This window comes from Paramisgurnus dabryanus, chromosome 1 (genome assembly GCF_030506205.2).
Source record: "Paramisgurnus dabryanus chromosome 1, PD_genome_1.1, whole genome shotgun sequence".
Lineage (NCBI taxonomy): Eukaryota > Metazoa > Chordata > Actinopteri > Cypriniformes > Cobitidae > Paramisgurnus > Paramisgurnus dabryanus.
In genome coordinates this window covers 17,973,670-17,979,686 of record NC_133337.1, presented here as the reverse complement: position 1 = coordinate 17,979,686, position 6,017 = coordinate 17,973,670, and the positions used below count along the sequence as shown (strand labels likewise).

The 6,017-nt window shown below is 34.5% G+C and overlaps 1 long non-coding RNA gene across 1 annotated transcript; it reads left to right on the top strand.

Annotated features, from left to right (window-relative positions):
• The first annotated feature begins 3,446 nt into the window (after window positions 1-3,446).
• LOC135758760 (uncharacterized) lies at window positions 3,447-5,336 on the top strand. Its single transcript, XR_010536574.2, has 5 exons — window positions 3,447-3,708; window positions 3,805-3,962; window positions 4,283-4,359; window positions 4,455-4,579; window positions 4,737-5,336. It is a non-coding gene; the product is annotated as an uncharacterized lncRNA (long non-coding RNA).
• Window positions 5,337-6,017: the final 681 nt, after the last annotated feature.

Below are 6,017 nucleotides of genomic sequence, written 5' to 3'. Positions count from 1 at the left end.
ACGCCAGGTGTACGCTGGAAATTTGGTGTACGCACTTTTGATAAATGAGGGCCAATGACCCCAGGAGATCTTAAGAAAAACTTTCCATTATTTTATGCAAAGTCAACAAAAATCGAACAGGACCAAAACATTTTACAGCTGATCGCTGTCAAAAAAGTTCAGTGACGACATCCCAAGGATGACAGCAGCAATTACAGTGTTCTTAATATGACAAATAAGTGTTTTAATTATTTCCATTAATCTTTATTTTTTTTAATCAGTGTATACCACTGGTCAACTAAATGAATATAACATGGCAAAGATGAATGCACATTTATATATTTATTCAATAGATTTATTGCATTTTGCCGAAAAAATCAACAGTTTTTATAAAAAATCTTTAAAAATCAAATTATTGATTTGAATTTTTAATGTTTTTATAACCTAAAGATGCTATGTGAAAGTTTGTAACAGAAAATAGGGGTTTTCATCTCGTCAGTTTTTGGTATAGAAATTTTTGTTGTACTGAAATTAGTCAACATGGATTTATTGCGTTTTGGAACCAAACTCTTAATTTATTGCTAATACAGATGCCTTAAAAGTAAAAAAAGATGAGTATTCTTATGATAACTAAACATTTGTCAGTAGCATTGTTGTAGTGACAGCCAAAATACCTCGGCCTATATGTCATTTTAAATAAAACTTTCAATAAACTGTTGTTAAATTGTATTTGTTTAATATTTTCAGTTGATAAGATATGCTTTATAAATACTGAAATTTAATTTAACCATTAAAACCAGAGTCCAGAAAAATATAAAAGAAAAACTGATTTCATAAACAGACGGTCAAATATATTTCTCATATACATAATGATGGAATAATTGCTCATTTCATAAATTCTTAATGTTTTTGAGAAAGGCTTTACTATTTTATCACAGATTTAAATGTATCTTTGATTTTGTTGGGCAATATGATTCATATTTTATATTTTCAATTTCTTCTGTAGGCTTCATTCCCGTACAGTACCTCTGTACTGAATACTGTCCATTTAAAACAGCTGAGGGGTAAATAAACAGAGCCGGTAAGCTGAACACATGCATCTGTCTGCCACAGTAACACATAAGTGTACTCTGCACTTTGCCTAGAAGCATAGAGTCTAAACAAACTCTATAACCAAATACTGTGAATACGTACTGTAAATAGCCTTTTGTGCAGTTATTTTTTCAATGCCATAAATAGACTCACGGATAACGTTTTCATGTAGTTTTCAGGGGGTTGAAAGAGGCCAAAATATCCAGGGGAGAACCAGTGTGTGACAGTTAAAACATATAAACTCAAGGCAAATAAATAAATGCACAGGACACATGACCAAACCTCACATGGAGCCATTACGACAGAAGTCTATTAATATAAGTATGTCCTGTGAAAAATAAGCTCGCAAAGCCCTTATAGGCTTGTTAATTAGAAGCAAGATCGAGAGTAAAAATCCATATTTCCAGGTGGGCCAAAGAAAACCCTTGAAGGTCGTAGCAATTATTTCACAAATGAATGAGCGCAGTGTGGAAATGGCAGCGAGTTCAAACAGAGACTTCTGCAGAACTTGGCACCGGACCGTATGACGTGACATGTCAAATAAATGTCTGCATAGTCCTCAGAACGCTCGTCCACCTAAGAGAAGTGCACTTAGTTTTCAATTAAAAAGTCGACGCTCTGTGTTTTTCCTCACTCTCTCCTCCCTCATAAGGAAAGCTTAGTGTTGTACTGTGTCTTGTTCTTTTTGGCCATTGACAGTGTAAAAGTGTCATACGCGGTGACTGTGTGCAGTGAGGACACGTGCCAGTGCCGTGAAATCACAGAGTCAAAGAGAAACAGTCACTGCAAAAATACGTGCAACCGGTCCAGATAGACAACTGAGGCAACAGTTGATACAAACAAGCTTGTTTGCTCTATCGAGTAACGTGCAAGTGATATCAGATATCTTTTAATAAATCAGTTCATTCATTTCAAATATTTTATTTTCATTTTAAATGAATTTTCATTTTTTTCTAACCATGCAGTTCACAATTTTTTTTTAAAACTATCTACTTTCTCTGAATAATATGTGACCATCTCAGGACGCCGATGGTCTTCTGGTGCTGGACGGCGGTATGGGCTCACCGCTGTGGCTGCGGTCCTCTTGTCCCTGCGGTTCAGCCAGTGTGGCCGCTGGAAAGTTTGGTTAACCAGGGGCGGTGTCTGCATCCCACAGCGCTCCAGAGAGCAGAGTTGTGGGCGATTAATAGCCCTCTTTGTATTTGTTAATGTAGCTTGTTACGGTTCAGCCTTATATTGATGCTGTATATACAACTGGTATATGTGAAAGCTGTTTTTATTCAGTAAAAATCGCGTTTGCGGCAGGAAAAGTAAAAATAACATTTATGCACATACATGTCAGTTTTTACACTTCTGACAAATGATATGGACTTTTTCTGATTATAATGAATAAGGTCAATTTTCTACATTGGGGCTGTTGTTCCAAGCAACCCTGTTTTGTCAAAAGCCATTTATTATTAAGTTGTGTAGTATAATAATGCCCTCATGTTTAAATATTTATTTATTTAAAGGTGCCGTAGAATGTAAAACTGTATTTACACAGGCATAGATGAATAATAAGAGTTCTGTACATGGTAATGATATATCGTGAGCCTCGAAACACGATTGTTTCCTACTTCTTATATGAACCTTGTTCATGCAAAAGACCGCTGAAAAACAGACCAATCTCAACATAACACCAACTGTGACGCTACAGTCAAGATGTACGCACCCAACATTTATTTACACATTAAGTTAAGTACAATGTTGTTACAATGCTAAAAACAAAGTTGTGACTGTTGAGTTAGCGCTATATGCTAGTTAATGCTATATGCTAGCATTCAGGCTGAAGTTCTACTATCGACGTTACAGTTACGTTTTGCAGGTCCATACTGAAAAAACACGACAAACTTACGACCCAGAAACGTCCATTTCCAAACAACTGGTTGTTCCTCAAAATTTGTATCTTCGTCTCATACAGGCTCAAACATTGTTACAGTAACACTTTGTTTACAGTTTTGCGTTGCTCAGCCTGGATTAGCGCACACAACGCGTCCGATTTGCGATCTGTACGGTGGCCTTGGGGTGCAAAAATAAATTACAATGGTAAATTACTTATTTACAAGATTAAAAACAAATTTACAACTTTTTAAACAAATTTATAATTTTTTTAACAAATTTACAAGTTTTTTTTTAACAAATTTACAAGTTTTTTTTAACACATTTACAATGAGTGAATAAATGTACAAGTTTTCTAAACAAATTTACAATGATTGAACAAATTTACATGTTTTTTAACATATTTACAATGAGTGAACAAATGTACATGTTTTTTAACAAATTTACAATGAGTGAACAAATTTACACGTTTTTTTAAAAATTTACAAGTGTTCAAACAAATTTACAATGAGCGAACAAAATTACAAGTTTTAAAACAAATTTACGTTTATTACGGAAAGGGTAGGTACAATACGCTGACGTCACGCATCTGAGCCTCCGGTGGGAGGAAACCCGGAAGTATCGCCGTGAATCACATGAGAGTTGTGAATGCGATGTTGTGTATTAGGCTGTACATAATATTAACGGAAAGAGAGTGATAATATATAACCTTTCATCGCTTCCGAAGTGACTAAAAGGGATATTGGACCTTATTTTCAGGTAAGTGAAATAGTTTTAGTTAGCTAACGTTAGCTGTCCAAGTTGCACACGTTTTGGATGGCAGTTATCAAAATAATTCACTGACTTTCTCATTAGATTACAGACAACACGAGAGGGTGCTTCAAACTTTTTAATCAGGACTGCATTGTTTGTTCGCTCCCGGGGTTACATAGACTGAAACGAGGAAGTGTGACGAGTTTGTTTACATGGTGCTGTAAACTTCAACCCAGGAGGACACTTCAAAGGAATCAAGGGTGCGTTAACTTGTTCGATGATATAATCTGAATAATCTTTAAAAGATTAGGATTTTATGTAGTGACTAATGAGACGATTTGTTAAAATTACCTATATTTATACTATAAATTATATTTTCATTTAATCATTTAAACCTCTCTGAGTGTGACAGTATTGTAATGTTTTATCATATTACAAAAACTCTAATGTTGCCTAAGCAAACTGTCATTTATGTCAGATAGATAGATAGATAGATAGATAGATAGATAGATAGATAGATAGATAGATAGATAGATAGATAGACTGCCAAGACTGAAATCATGATTATGTTAATTTCCAGTGTCTGTGATATTGAAACACTAAAGGAAGAAGAGGAGGACCACCATTCGTTTCCTGAGCAGAAAAAAAATTAAGCATGTAATTCATTGATGAAAATTAGAACAAATAAATCTCATGACTTCATTGATCTTTCTTTTTTTACATGTAATTTTCTCCTCTTTCTCAATACACAGATCTAACAGTGGTTCTGGGGCATTGCAAGACTATGGTTACCTGGAAACATCTCCTATTATGGAAGATTATCGCAACATTTGTGTCTTGGATCATTTTTTCTTGTTTCTCTGCCACAGATTTAGCTGTAAGGTTTAGAGGTCCCGTTTATCCTGATCCCATTTTTTAAACTTTAGTTGGTGTGTAATGTTGCTGTTAGAGCATAAATAATATCTGTAAAATTATAAAGCTCAAAATTCTATACCAAGCGATATATTTTCTTTAATAGAATTTCCCTTTCAAAGCCTATAGCAAACGGCCAGTTTGGACTACAGCCCTCTACTTCTCGATTGAATGACATCCAAAGAAGAGTTTTTTACTAACCTCTGCCCACTGGAATATGTCAGTCGCCAGCTAAGCTCAAGTGGCTCTACTAAGCTGCTGTTGAATCACAGCACACTAAACAAACTACATAATCAGAACTCGATAGGTATTTCTGAAGGAGGGACTTTATAGAACAAGGAAGACATCAGCTCGTTTTTAGTAAAGTAAAAACAGCGCTAGAGAGTATGTGAAAAATATTGTCTTTTTTTACACACAAAACATGAACACACGCTATATTGCACACCATAAACACAATCATAGTTTGTGTTAAATACTCTCATTCTCACGGCACCCATTCACTGCAGAGGATCCCATTGTAAGCAATGTAATGCTTAATTTCTCCAAATCTGTTCCAGTGAAAAAACAAACCATCTATATCTTGGGTGAAAAATTACTTTAATCCCAAAAACAAACGTTTTTCATTTAAATGTTTTTACTTTGCTTTATTGTTACAATTTGTACAGTAGATAGAAAATATACATTGGAACAAATGTATATACAGTGGTGTGAAAAGGTGTTAGCCCCCATTCAGATTTCCCATGTTATTATTGCATATTTGTCACACTTTAATGTTTCAGATCATCAAACAAATTCAAATATTAGTCAAAAAAAAAAACCCAAGTGAATACAACATGCATTTTTTAAATGAAGGTTTTTATTATTAAGGGAAAAAATCAAAACTACATGGCCCTGTGTAAAAAAGTGTGTTAGTACCCACTGGCTTTTAATGTAAATATGTTTGGTTCTAAAAATGTACATATATATTTTTTCATACTTGAGACAATATACATTGAAGTTCATTTATAAATAAAACTATATTTTGAACAATGAGTGAAATTAAGTTTCTTTAATGTAGAAATGAGTTGTTCTAAAACTGTACAGTTATTTACTTAACACGTATCTAATGTGTGCATTGCATGTCTGTTAGAAGTGTGTGTGCTATTCCTGGGTTTATAAGCATGTGTTAAGCAGCCAGTAGTTAAAAAACGAGTCCAACTTAATTTTTACTGACTTCCATTTCTCTAAATATACTATTTGGAGGGTTTAGCCTCCGCCCACATCTCCATCAAAGTAAATGCGTTCCAGGTGGATTCGGAAGTCAGTTCTGGTTTTGACAAAAAAAATCACACCATGTTATCCCTGTGATTCCTCTGATAGTGTCCTCCTGGGTTGGAGTTTACAGCACCATGTAAACAAACTCG